This window comes from Labrus mixtus, chromosome 18 (assembly GCF_963584025.1).
Source record: "Labrus mixtus chromosome 18, fLabMix1.1, whole genome shotgun sequence".
Lineage (NCBI taxonomy): Eukaryota > Metazoa > Chordata > Actinopteri > Labriformes > Labridae > Labrus > Labrus mixtus.
In genome coordinates this window covers 5,510,538-5,528,707 of record NC_083629.1, presented here as the reverse complement: position 1 = coordinate 5,528,707, position 18,170 = coordinate 5,510,538, and the positions used below count along the sequence as shown (strand labels likewise).

The 18,170-nt window shown below is 41.1% G+C and overlaps 1 protein-coding gene and 1 long non-coding RNA gene across 5 annotated transcripts in view; one reads left to right on the top strand and one right to left on the bottom strand.

The window, feature by feature from the left end:
• LOC132992780 (neurexin-3a) overlaps nucleotides 1–4,704 on the bottom strand; it is a 78,131-nt gene extending 73,427 nt beyond the window's left edge. For 3 of the 4 annotated variants that reach the window (XR_009676378.1, XM_061062283.1, XM_061062284.1), the window contains exon 1: nucleotides 4,404–4,535. The gene's annotated coding sequence lies outside the window, so the exon portion shown is untranslated. Of the gene's footprint in view, nucleotides 1–4,403 lie in introns of all 4 variants that reach the window. The other variant, XM_061062286.1, reaches the window with a different exon arrangement.
• A 10,412-nt stretch (nucleotides 4,705–15,116) lies between these two features.
• Nucleotides 15,117–17,514, top strand: LOC132992782 (uncharacterized). The gene is made up of 2 exons (XR_009676379.1): nucleotides 15,117–16,328; nucleotides 16,409–17,514. It is a non-coding gene; the product is annotated as an uncharacterized LOC132992782 (long non-coding RNA).
• The last annotated feature ends 656 nt before the right edge of the window (nucleotides 17,515–18,170 follow it).

Genomic DNA, 18,170 nt, shown 5'->3' with positions numbered 1-18,170 from the left:
ATGACGTCGGGCTGACACATTTTTATCGAGGGGGGCTAGAACCGAGCGTTACATGCAGCTAATGCTACAGCTAACAGGAGGACGTAGGAGAAGCCGCGTTTCCGCGGACTTTGAATTTTTGCAAATAGATGTGCCTAAACATGCACAGGACACTTGGAAAACACACTAAAGAGCATATAAAACCAGAAAAATCATAATATGGGACCTTTAAAACACACCTAAGGTACATTACAGAGGCAAGTGGAGATTCATTTTGGTAACCTAGTAACAAAGCAAATGCTGTATTCAACTTAAGGCTGAGCAGGACACACAGAACTAACACAGCGTCATTTAAAGTGATCGGGACCTCTGATCTAAACGATCGCATTTTGAATAACACAAGAGTCTCAAAATGAGAGATGGAAATTGTAAGTCACCTCTCTTTATTCTGGTGAGCCTAATATTTAACCTTTTGTGGTTTAGATGAATAATAGGTTTAAGTAGCTACTGAGAGAAATGTAACAGCTGTTTCTGATGATAAAATATATATCTATGCTTATTATCTAAAAAGGTTTTTCTCGATTAAATGTGTTTATGAACTAAAAAGCCAAACATTATTGTGGTGTTGATAATGATGGAGTTTCTGCCTCATATTTAAGTTGTTTAAAGGTGCCATGAAATGTACTTTGGTAGGTGAGACGTGAGGAAGGCCTTGTCCTTGCTGGGTCATGTACATCATGTACATGGACATACTGTCGCTTCTCACAGTGTACATAATTGATTGATTGGTTGATTGATTGATGAACTGTTTTGTCAGACAAAGCCTGAAATGTGTCTTGAATCACAGCAACTCCACTAACAACATAGAACTGGAAAGGCTGGATATGAAGATACAAAGATACATTTGACACAATATTTAAAAAACAAACAAATATTTTGAGGCCCTCAACGTACTTTGAACTTTTACTGGTACTTGGATTTAGCTCCATATTCAATTTAAGGATTGACTAATGTACACTCAGGGAGCTTCACTGTGGTCTTGTTTAAATGGAGGACCATATATTCCAGGTTTGATATCAAAATCTATAATAGATTAATGGATGGAGAGATGCACATTGAAGTGAAACTCCAGAGAAGCAAATATTACACTGGACAACAAAGAGGAAGACATCTGAGTGGAAGGCAAAGAAGCAGTTTGAGGATAAACCAGGCGAGAGCAAAGATCAAGAAAAGTCAAACTCAAACAAAATTTGGAAATAAAAAAAATATTTCCGAGTTTTTTTTAAAAGAAGGGAATCTCCATGTAGAAAGTTAAAAAAAAGAGACAAAACAGAGGCACAAACCAAAACATGACAATAAGAATGATATCTACCATACAGTGGAGTGTGTTTACAGACAGGTATCCAGTGCCTATTTTCTGTGGGAGGTGGGATGGGTAAGACACAAATACATAACAGTGAACAATGTGTTTGAAAAAAATATTTAAATGGATCAAATGAAAACAAAAATAAACAAAAATGACCCCTTAATTCTAGATGTCATGGGACTGACACTTTTTTCTATTTTCTGCATTAGAAGAAATTGTTCTGAATATAAAGTATGAAACATCAGGGTGCTTATGGCCTAGCAGCTTGGTAACCCATGTATGGAGGCTATAGTCCTCCAAGCAGGTTCAAGTCCAACCTGTGGCTCCTTTCTCGCATGTCATTCCCTACTATCTCTCTCTCTCCTGGGTTTCTGCCTCTATCCGCTGTCCTATGTAGCCGTTATCAGCAGACACGTTTACAACTCTCTTCCTGCAGGACTCAGAACAATGGATTAACATTACTTTCCCCAAGGAACAAAGGAACTGATCAATGATTTAAGTCTCCCTCTCAGACAGGATATTATGAACTTTTACAACACCTGGAATAAACAATCGAGCGGAAACAGAACACTCTGCTATCTACGAATTGACCCCAAAGACATGAACTGTGACCGAAACCAGTCTCTGCAAAGTCGTAAAATTGACCATCTGTTGAAGGACTGCTGAAGAGCTGAATTAAACCACAGCATTCAATTCTGCATCAAATGAACATTTATGTCTTTCTTCATCTAGATATTTGTAATTGTCACATTGAATGTATTATAATCATCTTTTTAAACTCAAAATCTGATCTTCAGAATAGGAATAAGAGTTATATTATGTTGAATAAGAATTTGACGTGGAGCGCTGGAACGTGTTAGAATATCCATGAATACGTAACCTTCATAATTATACATTTAGACGTGTTATAAAGCATACTCTTTGATATTAGCTATAGAAGGTGTTATTTAAAGACACCAACTTCTTTTCCTACTTTATTAATATGTCTTATTAAGAATGTTGACTGTATAACATGTTTTTGTTCACCTACAGGCTGGGATTAACTGAGGATGTTCCCAGATGGTGTAATTTTCATCTCAACATGAATCTGATAGAAATGTTTGTCTAAATATATGACGTGAACCTACATCAACGTGGATCTGATAGAAATAATATCAAAATGAATGTATGGTGATGTATATATGTTTAGATTCTTATTCTTAATCTTATTGAGTAAACTCGGTTTAGTTTAAACAATTGTCCTCCAGTCAGAATGGGAGTCACCCGTGGGCGGCACCCCTCTTTGCCTGCAGACCCCCCTCCTCTCAGCCAGCAGATAAGAGTTCACACTGAGCTCAGATCTTGGGTTCTACTTAGTTTGGTTTCTTGAAGTTTAGAGTTTCAGCTCTTGCTCTCTTCTCTTCGGACTTCGGTCCGAATCACTTCTTTTAAGTTTGTGCCGTAGAGACGAGTCTCTGCCGAACTTTCTTTTTCACGCACAATTTTTGGAACATCAATTCTTTCTGGCTCAAGCAAGGTTTTTGAACTTTCTTCTCCAAAGTCTTTGCTCTTCAATTTTGAATGCCAATTACTTAGTTTGGATTCATCAAGATGGCCATACGGTTAATCTGAATTGGAAATCGACGTATCAAAAGACTCTTTAATATTTTTTTTCCTGTTGGATCCTCTTGGAGCTTCTGAGACGATGGCTGAACCGACGTACAATCTCCATCCCAGCTGCACACTCCGACCAAGTTGTTAAGGCATCTAATCTGGGCCTGAAAAGAACCGCTTGCCAGAGACTGAAACGCGGGACCAGCCGGCGGAGTTCAATTGAACACATCTCACAGTAAGACTGCTGGTGGCAAGGGGTGTTGGAAGATTGAGTCTTGAGTCGTGTCTATTCAGAGCCCTCCTTTAAATCCAAATAGAATCCCAAAATTCCTTTATCAACTTTTTCTTTTTGACCATTTTCTGATCAAGTCATTCAAACAATACCGCGTCTTATCTCATTACTAAATATATAATGTCACCATACATTATAATTGCATTATCCTGATCATAATAATCCTATTCTTTATCTGTTTCATCTATACATTATTGTTTACCCCTCTTTATATTAAATTTTACACATAAAATTCAGGACTTTGTCTGTGTGTTTTCTTGTTTAACATTTCCAGAACTTACTTCTTTCAAGATATGAAACTGACTGATTAATTAATTAACTTAAACCATTAAAGTTATTTTCTTCCTTTAACAGGAAGTGGTGCCCCTTCTTAAATCCGAGGTTAAATAAAGATATAACATCTTAACAATTTAATTACGCTACACCTATCTCATAAATCTCTTTTTGCCTTAAAGTATGATTTGTTGTGTATAAAAATCAGTTTTTATTTTTCCTCTTCTTGGAATATGTTTGTGTTCTGTGAATAAAATCTGATTTCTGAGTTAAATCTCAGAAGTTAAATTGATATTTCAGTATAATCCTCTCTACTAAAGATTCCAATAGGGGAGGTCAGTGAACACATCATGTTGGGCAGCCGGACCAATCTGCTAGACCTTAAAGACAAGTCACACCAGCATAAATGATCTAATTACTGATTTATAAATGGAGGTCAATGAAAATAATCCTGGCTTCAAAATCCATCCCTGTAGAATTTCTAGATTATTCTAGATTATGTTCTCACTTTTGGTCTTTGAGTATAACAGAGACTTCCTCAATCCCGCATTCAATTTCCCTTTTGTGAGCTCTGACACAAATCTATTCTACTGAGGCAAGCAAATAGTGCAGACAATGAAAGGAATGGTAGGTATAGGAAATTATATTCATCGAGCTGTGGCATGCCATCCAGTTATAAACCTACTTCAGATGTACAAACTCTTCAGTCAATGTGCCAAGTTGGAGTTCAAATGCAGCAAAGTTAGGGAGGCTGTTGTAGGTGGCTAACTCAATGCTAATAATAGCTAGTATGTAATAACTCAACTGGAGTAAGGCATCATCAATATTCTGTATTAAAAAGGCCAACAACCAACCATTACATTCACTATTTTCCATATCACCCTCCACCTCTGTGCATACCTGCCGCAGGTTGCGTGTCACTTTGACATCGTGCCACGAGTTGTCGTTGAACTTCCCATTGACTGGCTCCACGATGGCCTCAAACGCTCCTGAGCCCAGGTTGATGACGAGGGACACGGCTCCGTCCTTCAGTGCCAGGTTGACGTAGTCAGCTGACTTGCCCGTGTGGAGGATAAGGCCATTACGTTGCCACGTCTTGAAGGAGAGCGTGATTTCGTCGCTGCTGCTCTGGATGGGGTTCTGGGAGAGATCGTAGCAGAAGTACTCCGAGCCCCGGAAGGTGGCCACGTTCTCTTCCCTTGCTGTGATGAGAAGAAGAAAAGAGGTGTTGGGAACAGAATATTTAAAATCATCAGACAGCATGGCAGATTCAAATTAGGCACAAGATTCAACCAAGGCTCAAATTCTGTCAAAGCAAGTCCAAAGATCAATAGTCCAGTCAAGACAAAAGTCTCCATCAGACAACTGAAATTCAAGTGCATCTCTTTTCATGCTCTTGAGCTTGTATATCACTTTTCTAATCTTCTGACTACTCAAAGCGCTTTTACACCGCAGGTCACACCTACCCACACAGAGGTTGCTATGTAAAGTGACCATCAGTAAAACATAATCCCATTCATACACATTCACATGCCACTGACAAAGCAGTGGGAGCAACTTGGGGTTAAGGGCGCACTCACACTAGGCAAAGTTGTCCTGTACAGTGCTGAAGCACAATTGTCCACCCTCACCATTCCCCCGCTGGCCTGCACTCACACTGCTGCAGGAATAACCGGCTCTGAGCACGGCTACCTCTTGTACGGTATTTAACGTTGTAATAAAACACATGCATGGCTTCTTGAAGCGTGCTTAGTCTACAAAACAGGCGGACTCCCAAAAAATAAAGTGACAGCCACTTTACTGACTTTGTGTCTTATTGTGAGTCATGTTAATCAGATACAGACAGAACACTCCGGGATTTCTCCATAATGAAGGCTGTCCATGTTGTGAACCCGTGCTTGTACTCATTCATGAACTGTCCCATGCCGAAGCACACCTCTTCCAAGCGTGCCAGGGCCAAGGAAGTGTACTGTGCGGGGCACTCAAACTAACTGGACTTTAGGGGTGAAGCGTGCTTAGGATTTCCTAGTGTTTGTGTGCCTTAGCCAAGGACACATCGGACATGTGGCTACAGGAGCCAGGGGTTGAGAGACGACCAACGCTTGGCCCTAATGCTGAGTTGTAGACAGCCTTCACCTGGTGTTGGCTTTTCAGAATGGAACTCAAATGGAAAGGGAATTCAATTATTACCTAGAAATCATGCAACAGGGAAATTAATGTACCATCACCCAAAACCATAAACAGAAAATGTTGACAAGGCGATAAAACATGTTGTACTTTTGTGTGGGGAGTTATAAATCATTAACCAAATAATTATCACTGTATAATTTAAGTCCTTTCTGACTGGAAAATAAATAGATCTGGAGACTGTCCAGAAAATTTTAACCTTCAGAAATATTCAGCACATCACAGAGAGAAATGCCTGCAATGGCAGAAATAAAGAGAGACCGCCGATAGCTATCATCTAACGACATCAAAGGCCTAATCTTGCCAGTTGAAATTGCCATTTCCTGTCAAATAGCCGGCTTGTGACACAGTGGTTACGCTTGTGATGAGATGGAGAGGCAAAGATGGGAGGAAAGCCACAGAGAGAAGAGAGGAGAGAGAGAGCCCTGACTGTATTTTTCACTTTTGTAGCAGAGAAAGGGGGAATACAGGGATGTGCTGATAGAAAGAGAGAGGGCTAACACAGAAAAATGGTTCAGTCAGAAGTCGTTATCTGTGAGATCATCCTCAATTAACTCTCTGTCGCTTAAGCAAAAAATACCAGACTGTGAGCTCAGCCACAACACAGCAGCACAGCACAATCTATCAGCCAGCGAGACGCTACGAGGATCCGCATGAGTGCAGCTTTCATGTGCTCTGCAACAAAGCCCCACCCCCACCCACCACCCCACGCTGAAAAAAAAAAAAGAAAAGAGGGAAAAATGAAACAAAATGGCCACGGCTTTCATCTCCTTAACACAGACACCTCGGGCATCACTTCCTCAAAGAAGACTCATCCCACACAACACGGGCCGCTCCATCATGACCGAGGGAGTGAACGCTTCAGTGTTTCGTTTACGGAGGCTTTGAAAGCTCAAATGAAACGACGATTATATCTGCAAGACCCAATTAGACTCAACCTCACGTGCTTTCACCTGCCACCCTCCCCTTGTCATTACTCACAATGCAAAAGACGCAAACATGCATGATTCAAACAACGATGTAGGCGAAAAGGAAAACTTAAGATTCATGTGGCTGTCAGAATCTTTACGGCCTGAAGCTCAAGACTATTTCATTCATGGACAACCAAAATATGCATTGACTAAATACAGTGTAGACATGGGTGTAGACTCTGGTATAGAAAGTGAAGCCAAGGGGGGCGCCAGATAGCCTAGCAGTCATATGGCACGCCCCGTGTACAAAGGGCTATTGCCCTTCAAGTGGGCAGCCTCAGGTTTGAATCCAACCCTCGTCCATCGACTCCATATCATTCCCCACTCTGTCATCCTTGGTTCCCAATCTATCCATGTCTGTCCTATCTTTGAATAAAGGTGAAGCAAATGTAGAAGTGCTTTAATACTGCATTTATTCTAATAGCCAGCAGGGCGGACTCCAAATCCAAAGATATAGATGCAATAATACATATAGGCTACTTCCTGCAATCCCAATAGTGTGAAAGAGCCATAAATCTGCATAATTTCGAAAGAGCAGAAGGGGGCAACTTCAGTGTTAGCAAAAAGATGTCCCTTTGTTTGAAACCAGATGGGAAAAGGACATTTTGACCCATGATTTGTTACCACAGTAAACATTTTCCAAATGAGTTTAAGGTCTCTGAGTCATTGATGTCAAGGCTTCCTTCCAAACAGTGCCATGTTCACTTGGTGAATTACGGTCCAATTAAGAGTGATGGAGCAGGGTACTGTATATAAAGGGTATATTTAAGGGCTTGGTAGCTGTGGTTGACAAGATGCTACAAAGGTATTGTAACTTCTTTGAATTGTAAAGTTAAAATCCCTGCTTGAGGCTTCAGAAGTTCTGTTCACAAACCAATTGGTGACGCCATGGAGTCTTCGTCCACGTCTTGTATTGACCAAAGAGTCTGAATCAGAATTAAAATCAGGGCTTTTTGTGTGTGTTTTTGTAAGTGTTTGTGTTTCAGAGCAGGAAGCATGGAAGTAGTAAAATCAATGCAGAGTTGCCTTAAACCTGCCCTGCACCCGTTGTCATGGGTGACCCCAATGGTTGCAAAAAGAAGTCTGATTGTATGAAACCAGACGGGAAAATGTGTACTATATACCTGTTTTACCTCTCGAAATGAAAAATTATTTTTAGCAGTTGATTATCCATCAATATTAAAAATCTAGATTTCAGTTATCTCAAAAATAAACTCAAAATGTCACAAAAAAAAAAGGGCGAGCTTTCACAGTCCTTCTAAAACCATCACAAGTTATCTCAATGTCCTTCCAGTACCTGAAGTCTCTGACAGTTTAACTCTCATAACACCTCCAATGATGGGAGAATGATCAATTATTTATTTACAGGGATGATTTAAACAGAGCACTCCTTTATTCACCGGGTCTTTAATGCATAATGTATTGACAAGAACTAGTGAATACGCTGATTTACCACGAGTGTAAGGCCGGGGATAAAAACGTAAAACGAGGAGGGGGTAAATTTAAAGTACAAACTGAACAGGGAAGCTTTGATGTGAATTCAAATACTTCCAAACCATATATACTTTGTAAGAAAAATAATTTAGGAAAGCTAACTACAATGTAATATGCCAAAAATACCAGGATATCCTCCAGTATGAAAGCTACAATATACATAGTGGAAGATCTGTGACATCCACTGGCAATGCAACAAATCTAAGGGCATCAAAGGTCAAATTCATGACATGTCCCAATTATATGTAAAGATCTTCTGAGGCACTTAGTCTGTTTGGGCAGCTGCAGTACGTCATATAGCGTGATGAAAAAGTGAGTGGTTTCTAACACGGGGACAGTCACTAAGAACTGCAGACGCTCGGCCCCCTCAGTTCTCCGCTGCTTTTAACCTAATGGTGTGATCTCAGCCTGTCATCACACAGAATTAGTCCCACATACGAGCAAATCAACAAAACACTCTCTTAGTGTCTGCAGTGCACGTGGGCCGAGCAGCGTGACGAGGGGAAAAAAAGGGACAGAATGTGTAGAAGAAGGACAAAGAGAAAACGTGGAGAAGAGAAGGAAATACTTTTAAACTGTACGTTCATATTGATTCTGTGGCGGCGTAATAATGGCGTCCCAGTCTGTAAATTCATGTTGCGTTTCGGCACAGTGGGAAGTCCAAATAGACGCACAGTGCTGAGCCCTCCCGTTGGCTCCACTGAAACCGTCTCGCCCCTTTAACGCCTCTGTGACTGACTCTGAAGACAGTGCAGAGGGGGGATGACTTCATCCCTTCTTTACACCTCTGCAGCATTCAGATTGAAGGTGAAACATCACAGGGGCGTACATAACGCGGCTTAAAATGACAGTCTGAATAGAGTTTAAGATTTCTATAGTAGTATGTTGTATATATAATTTTGTATTAGGTTCCATATTTAAACCAAAACCTAAATCTTTACCTGAACATGGCCGACTAGTTTTGGTTATTTTTGCTTTTTCAGAAGGTTCACAACATTTTTATTATTCTTACCAATACACAAAAAGTCCAGTTAAATCCTGCTGATTGATACGCATGTGTAATAGACGATCGGGCATTTTTATTCCAATAAAAGTCAAGTCTGTGTGGAATTACTTTTTACCTAGTTGAATTCACACTCACTGGACATCAACTGTTTATGGTATGGCACCAGAGATAAGAGCATTTGCTGTTATCTTTTGGCCCGCCAATGGGAAACTGCTGCATGTTTAAATGGCCTCTAAAGGTGAGAGAGCATACCTGCTTCTCTCTACATCTACAACCCTATCTGAGGAAAAAACAGCTCTGAACTCCAGCTGCAAGACTGCAAGAATACTTCCCTGCCTTTCATGGCTGGTAAAAGTTTTGAAAAATCAGCAGAAGAAGAAAGGCAACTTTCCCTAAAAAACAATCAGAACTGCAAGTTTTCAGCTGTTATGTTATTTTCTATAGACACACAGACCTAAACATTTGATATAAGAGTATATAATCCTTGTATTTCTTTATAGAGAAAGAAAAGTCAGCCCAGGATTACAGTCACCCAGAGAGGTAGTCATAGCTATTTGGTTGGAATATGAAATGGTAATGAATCGAGAATGAAAAGAACTTCTTTATGACCGAAACGAGGATGGAGTGAGGAGATTGTTATCAGCCCATAATGGTTTTAATGGCATCCGTAAGCTGTTCCATTTGGAGCCTGCGCGTGATGGATGAGCTCGGATGAGTCCTGCGAGGGGTCATCCATTAAAATGTCACGAGTAGAGGTGGCATAAGGAAAAGTTATGGCCGCTGTAAATCTCCCACATATTTAGGAGGGAACGGGAGGTGGTATGCACCATGTGGCTAAGTGCTGAAAATGTGCCCACTTTTTTTTTTTTTACTTTAACTTTTTAACTTCATGTGATACAATGCACAAAATGCATTTTAATTCCAGCTCAACGTTGTGGCTTTAAGACCTATGATTGAGATAATTACACAATTTATTTTACATTATTTGTGTGGTTTTTTTTTTGTTCTTCTGCAGAGTGTTTCTTGAGCCCTAGCTCTGACACCATGATCTAAATCGCCTGCCCTCATTGGTGTGACATGACGTGGCTGTTCTGTGCAGCAGTAAGCTTTTAGCTGCTTTTCATCATAAGGTCATAAAGTTGTCATAACTCAAATTTAAACCCTTGGTGAGAGTCTAAATATGATGTAGTATGTGTCATTCTTGGGGGGATTTTTTCCATGTTGTCCAAATGATGGGACTGCCTGATTGTAGGTGATTTGGGAAGTTATGGCAGGTTTTATAAATGAAGAAAATGGCCAAACTTGCAATACAAAACCATTGTGTTTGGTCTGTATGCTCTATATGTGCTTTCCAACCTCTTTACGTGTGCAGACCCTGGAGATGAACTGATTGATAAATCCAGGGCCAATATGTTTGAAATAATTAAGCTGATGCTTGATACCGATGTTTTTTCATCACTGTTTCTTAATTCTTTGTGTCTGCTTTTCAAATAAGCTATGTGATTCGATGAAATTAAAATGTTTTACCAAGGCGACATTAGCCTAGTGGTTAGTGCGCACACCTCATGTACGGAGCTTATAGTCCTCCAAGCGGGAGGCCCGAGTTCAAATCCGACATCTGGCTCCTTTCCTGCATGTCATTCTCCACTCTCTCTCTCTCTGATTCTGACTCTATCCACTGTCCTATCTCTAAAATAAAGGCATTAAAACCCCAAACATTAACCTTTAAAAAAATAAGAAATGTTTTATGTATTCTAGAGATCGACTGATTAATCAGACAGTCGATAATAGCGACCAACGTTAGCATATCACTTGACTATCTGCATTGGCTAATTTAGCTCAGAAATGCGCTGATTTAACAAGATTTATTCAACAGTAAGACGGGAAGGTCGAGGGTTTGATCCCCAGCTCCTGCAGAAACAATGTGGCCTTGGGCAAGACACTTAACTCCGATTTGCTCTCGCTGCTTTGTGGGCGGTGTATGAATGGGTATGAATGGGGTTAGTTACTTCTGATGGTCTCTTTACTCAGCAGCCTCTACCATCAGTGTGTGAATGTGTAGGTGTGACATGCGGTGTAAAAGCACTTTGAGTCGTCAGAAGACTAGAAAAACGATATACAAGCTCCATTTACCCATTTACCATAAGGAAACTTTATACTGGCTCGACTTTGGGCTGCTTTTAAAATATTTTGTAATAAAGTGTAACAGAAATGAACATGGAGTCTCAGTTCGTAATGATGGACAGAAAAAGGCAAATGTGCATCTTGGAATAATCTCTAAATGTTAATTTAACTCTGCATGAGGGAGAACTTTAATCTGCTTACACTCCTCTAAAACGGGGAGTTCCAGTCCTAAAAAGGGTTAGTTTGTTTAGCCATCTTAAAGATTGAAATAACCTTCTTTCTTGCTTAGATTCAGATCTGTATCCTTTAAATGTATCATGTATTGGTCTGTTTCTTTAATTTGTGGTAGGAAAGCGTACCCAAGGCACAATTAAAAAAACTGTCCCAGTAACCTTTATTTCACCCTTTACTTGATTCCTCTGAGCGTTGTCAGATTTATTTTGTCATTTTGTTGGCAGACTTCTTTACAGCTGGCGGATGTTTCCTCATCTTTTTGCTCTAAATATTCACCTCAGGTATAAAAGTACAGAGTGTAACCAAGATGTGTTTGGAACTCAGAGGCTGTTTCAACTCCGACAGCTTTTAAGTGACAGCTAAGTACATGCATAATAAGTTTAATGACTGAAAACCTCTGCAGGATGAATAACACGCTTTGTGTGGTATCAATCATTGATGCCTTGACAGACCTCAGTAACACCAGGGTAATGGTTGTAGTCTGAGTATGAATCTGCAGTAAATAAGTCATCGGCCCATAAATAACTGAGTGGCATGATGATTTATGATGATGTAGTGGACTCATGAGCCCTGCGCACAGGCTGGCAGGCAGAAGAACAAGTTTGAGAAAAAGGAACGGAGCATCTTAAATCAAATACTTGATTTCCATGCAGCCTGTCTTGATTTTATGTGGCAGTAATTAGGAATTAAAAGCTCTGTTTTATGCTATCCAAGAACCCATTACTCCATGCCTCATATGTCCTTCTGACCTGATGACAATATTGTACAGGTGGGAAACATGTGAGTTAGCAGAGAGGAAAGAAGGCTGCTGACAGAAAGTACTGGTGAACATGGGAGAAGAGATTCAGGGCTGCAGAGAGAAAGAAGAATTATCTAAGGCGCTGTTGAATATGAATGTGATTGCTGGTTTCTTCTTTCTCTCGGGGTATAGGGACAGTAAATTAGAACTGAGTGAGACACTTAAGGGGGGGGGACAGCATGTACAGCTGCACAGCCCTGCCATATCGAATGGAGCTGTTCGCCCACACCATCAAAGACGAGGCTTCCTTCATGTGTAGATTACAGCTCTGCTTTTAAGGAGTGTTTAAATGTATAATGATGTGATCCATTCTGCACTGAAGTTTGTGTAAAATTAAATATCACAGTTCATTCAGGGTGACGGCTTTCATAGAAGACTATGTTTTTCTAAAGCAGGGGAGCGCCCTGCCTTGGTCTTGACTAGGTCTCGTTCCCTAAATGTCTTGGTCTTGTCTCGGTCGCCGAGCACTCTGGTCTCAGGTACGTCTTGGTCTCGGTTAGTGTGGTCTTGACTACAACACTAGCTGTTACCTGTCAACCAGCAGAGAGACAGAATATGAATCCACCCTCTTGCATGTGCTGTATGGAAACCGACGGCTCCGGGCAACAGCCAAAATGTCAAACTCGACTTGACTCTGCAACCACTTCTTAAATAGTCTACAAAAACAACAAGAACACTTTCTAAAGCAATGTGATGTGATGGCTCAAAAGCAGGTGTTGCTTAGAATAACATATCTAGAAATCGGAGTGAGAGGAGATTCAGAGGCCTCCATTTTTACAAGACAAGTAGATCAGACAGAATTGATTTTGACCTCAAATACAATAACTTAGTCAACTAGTCAAATTCAAGTTTTTTGTGGTTACACAGATTTCCCCGCTATTTTCTGCAGGAGGCGTTCTGTACATAACCACAAAGAAATGCTTTATAATGTGATTATGAATTAATAGAGAGAGAGAGGGAAAAGGGGCGAGATTATCCATTTTTAGCCCATAACTCTGCTTCTTTTTCTCTCTCCCCTAAGATGAAAATTAGTCCTTTCTGTCAGAGCTGCAGGTCATGCCACCAAACCCCACAGAAGCCGGCAGAGTGGGTGCCAAGCAGCTGTCCTGTAAGAAGCCTTTCAGAGCCAGCTCATTTAAATTTGCCAGATCCGTTTTCATCTTCTGGCATTAGCACTGTTTCATTAATTCCATCATCTTTTCAATTACACGTTTGTGAGTACAGCGAGGGCGACGGGGAGGTGAGGGAGGATGTGGTGTGTGTGTGTGTGTGTGTGTGTGTGTGTGTGTGGAGGAGAGGTTGAGACGACTACACAAACACCCGAAAAATCAGCAAAATACGCTGTGATGTTGAACATACAGGAGGTTTATATATAACCTCCAGTCAGTCACTGCAGGAAGCCGAACACCTGCTGGAATTAAGCCTGTTTTTAATAACATTTATTTATGCTTCTTCCTGAAGGATGGGTGGGTATTCTCTACTTTCTCTTACTACAACACTCACATCATGTCAACTAAAGAGTTACTCCTCTCTATTCTTACACTTTAAAGGCTTTATATGCGATTTTTCACATTTAAATGTATCAGAAATCAAGTATGTCCGAACTCTCTGAGTCATGACTGTTTACAATGTGTGAGAAGCGCCAGTCCCACTGGCTTTGTTGATATAGAGGCAGTGTTTACGTCGCCAGGACGGCGGCCTCCTCCCTTAGGCCCGCCCCTTGTGTATAATAGCGCAGCAGCAGACCGCCCCCACACAATTCAAAAGCAGAAGAAGAAGTGATACAAATGGCCGACTCCAGTGCGGAGAGTACGACCGAAGACCTTCCACCGGCTGGTCCCCCACCTAAAAAAACATCGGTCTGTTGCTAGAAAAGCATCAGACAAAGACCAAAATGGAACTAGAATCAACATTGGGCTGGCTTTTCCACGATGGAGAGCCCTACGCACAACGAAGGGGCTCGAACACAACTCTGAGCTGGCGTTGCTTCTCCTGGATGCGTAAGTACCCCGATAGATTCCTCGTGGTCCTGGCATAAACTTTTGTATTTTTTCTTTTTTCTTTTGTCTTTGTAGGAGACGGTAGGAACGACTCGCCAGGTAAAACAAGATATCAAGATATCATAAACCATGTTGTTGCGTTTATGGAGAAGCTCATTGTCACACTACTGTGTTTTCGGAGTTTGACAAAGCATTTCCAATGTATACTTATGTAGACATAAAATAAATATCACAATGGAGACTTGTTGGGGACTTTACTGTAGTACATATCCCAACTACATTTTTTCAGCGGCTAATCATCTGGCGGTCATCTGTAATCATGGAGAAGGAGGCCTTCATCCAAACTGTGGAGAAACTTCACAAAGAATTCAAACTTGTGGAGTTCTGCACGGATGCGCATACACAGATTGCACCTCATGAGTGAGTATATGTGCATAGTATGAAAGTTGGTTACATGTATATGTCATAGTGAAATAATATGACAGAAATATTCTCACATTTCAGACCCAGAGAGAGGACGTTTCAAAGACCTTGGGATATGACACTCCCTGGACATGTGGCATGGTGCCAAGAATCTTGCCAAAAAGATAGCTGCAGTAAGTGTTATTTGTTAACCATGTATGAAGTTTGCTTTATACATGAAAGAACCATATTCTTATGTTTGTAATTGTCTCTCAAGGCATCACAGGGAAAAGGTAACGACATACTCCTCACATGGTTGAAGGACATAGTCAACCATTTCTGGTGGTGCTGCAAAAAGGCAGTTTTTTTTTCTATTCTTTCATGTGAACAAACAAAGATGTTAGTGTCTGCAGAACATATCTTTGTTTTATTCCAAGCTGGTCTTACACTAATATCTATCATTTTTAGAAACTAATTTACACAATCTGCATGTATCTCTTCTGTTAGCCACTCTGGACAGGAATCCTCCACCATGTCTGTGGTTGTCACACCTTCTCTGCCATAATTTGCCATCAAGACCATCTTGAAGATTTCAGCCACAAGGAATACATTAAAGGTCCCATATTATGCTTTTTCTGGTTTTATATGCCCTTTAGTGTGTTTTCCAAGTGTCCTGTGCATGTTTAGACACATCTATTTGCAAAAATTCAAAGTCCGCGGAAACGCAGCTTCTCCTACCTCCTCCTGTTAGCTGTAGCATTAGCTGCATGTAACGCTCGGTTCTAGCCCCCCTCGATAAAAATTTGTCAGTCCGACGTCATTGTCAGTGTGAGATCACTGATCTAAGCCCATTGGCTCGTTGTGGCAAGCCCAGCAGCTCATGTTGCACGCCCGTTAACTTCTGTAGCACGCCCACGATATGCCGTAGCCTGCGGTAGCACAGTAGTGCTAAGGTGCTAATGTTTATGCTCCCCTCAGACGGAGCCAGTGGCTGCATTCCCAATATGGTAAAAGGGGCGGGACATTTCCGAGAACCGTGCTGAGCAACTGACCAATTACGGCAGAGCCGACAGGCCGACCAATCAGATCAGACTTGGCACACGTGGGGACTCTGAACGTGGGCACTTCAGAGCCTTAGAGAGAGTCAGAAGCGAGCCGGTGCATGGAGCGACAGTACATGAAAACAGACACTTTTTTATAACTTTAGCTATTGTGAACATACTTTAGTAGGTACATAGATTAAATATATGAACCCCAAAAAGGGTATAATATGGGCTCTTTAAGGAGACGTCAGGAGCACACAAAGCTCTTCTGGGCATTGTACATCACAAGAAATTCCTGAAGGATGCTGAGAAGTTCTTGACCTTCAGGTAATGTAGTTTGCTAGTTTGTAGAATACAATAAAATAAATTGTTAGGCCATGTGTTAAGTATGCGTTACTTTTCCTTTAGATCTACTGCAGACTTTCCACAGCCACCTGCTGATGTATGCCAGCAAACGGTTTGCATTTTCACCGCCAGTGTATGAAGCTCGAGTCCTTCTTGTGGCCATTGACTACAACTTCCATAGGAAGAGGCCATACAGGATTTCAAAAGATGGCAAGAAAATGTGAGTTATTTATGCAAAGAGGGTCTCAATAACTTTTAAAGTTGTCATGTACATATTGTAATTGAATGTTGTTTTCTCAGCTATAATAGGCTGTACAACAAAACAGCCAAACGCTGGAAGGTGTATGCTGTCAAGAGCCCAGAGACCTATGGATACATCAGGGAATTGCAGGCCAGGATTGTGTCGAGGAGGCTCTCTTCAGGAGCAGGGATGCCCCTGACAAGGGACCAGCGTCCAGACGACCCTCGGAAGCTTGGCACCTAATGGGGCTACTGGGGCTTCTGGTAGCAAAGCCTCAAGTGGGCACTCGAGGAACTGCATTTTGTTTTTGCAGTTCCCAAATGGCTTAATTTCTCAACACCATGAGGTTGCTGCTTGGTAAAAGCTAAACAGGCGGGGTTTTTTTTGTGTGTGAACTCAATTATCTCATTGAATCCCCACTGTTGAACCGAGCACAAAGAGCTCTTCTTATCTGCAGAGCATGTTTTGAAGTGCAGCACCAGATGTTGACTGCTGTGACAGCAGCTCAGTTAATAGTCTGTCACATTTTGAACAAACCTCCTTTTAAAGAGCCAATCTGCACAATACAATCCTTTCCTTATCTTTAAGTCTTTAACACCAAATTCCTTATTTTCTGTAGACAATGAAAGACAATGCATGGAGCAATCAATGAATGGACATGCATCATCCATGTGGACACTTTATAGACCATAAACCTGCAACATGGTCACAAGTCTTTAGGTTTGGTTGCACAAACACTTCTTTCCATTTTCTATAAAACATTTAAGGCAAATAACCGAGTTTATTTGAAGAGCTGTTGTCATCATTTAATTGCTGGAGGACAATATGAGAGAAAAATAAGCAGGATGGACAAAATTAACGAGAAGCACAGAGTAGAGCTGGAGCAGCAACACGAGGAGCCAAAGGAACATAAAGAGACATTTAGCCTCAGTTTGAAAAAGATTGGACGATGTCATCAAGATCAATACAGTAATGTAGCAAACATTCTGCATACAGAAACACACACAGACACACAGACACACAGACACACAGACACACACACACACACACACACACACACACACACACACACACACACACACACACACACACACACACACACACACACACACACACACACACACACACACACACACACACACACACACACACACACACACACACACACACACACACACACACACACACACACACACACACACACACACACACACACACACACACACACACACACACACACACACACACACACACACACACACACACACACACACACACACACACACACACACACACGCACGTGTGGAAAAAGACCAAAGAAGTTATTACGCGCCCCAGTGAGTGCATTATGATCTCACAGCAACGACACGATGGCCGCTGGTGCTCAGATGGTAAAAAAAAAAAAAAAAGAAAGAAAAATAGAAAAGAGGGATGCAGATGATGACTGCAGGGGACACATTTAGCCTCTGGTGTCAAAGAGGACATCAGTGACTCAAAACAAAAACATTTTCCCCCAAATCCAGACGATGACATCGATCTAATTAGTTAAGAATTGTGTTCGTTTACTTATGAGCCATGTCGACTGAGATGCTTCTGGACATGTTGGTATCTTCTGATTTTTATAACAATTAGATTCTTTAAGTGTTGTTTTAATGCTATACACACACATCTTTGGCTCTGTTTTATGTGATTAACTTTGTCAACATTAAACATTGACACTAACAGAGCAGTCGTTTTGACTTTTTTTTTAAATTTTGCATGAGATACAAGAAGCTGTTTAGTTTTAGGACCTGGACTTTTTCTAAAGGTGTTCATTGTTTA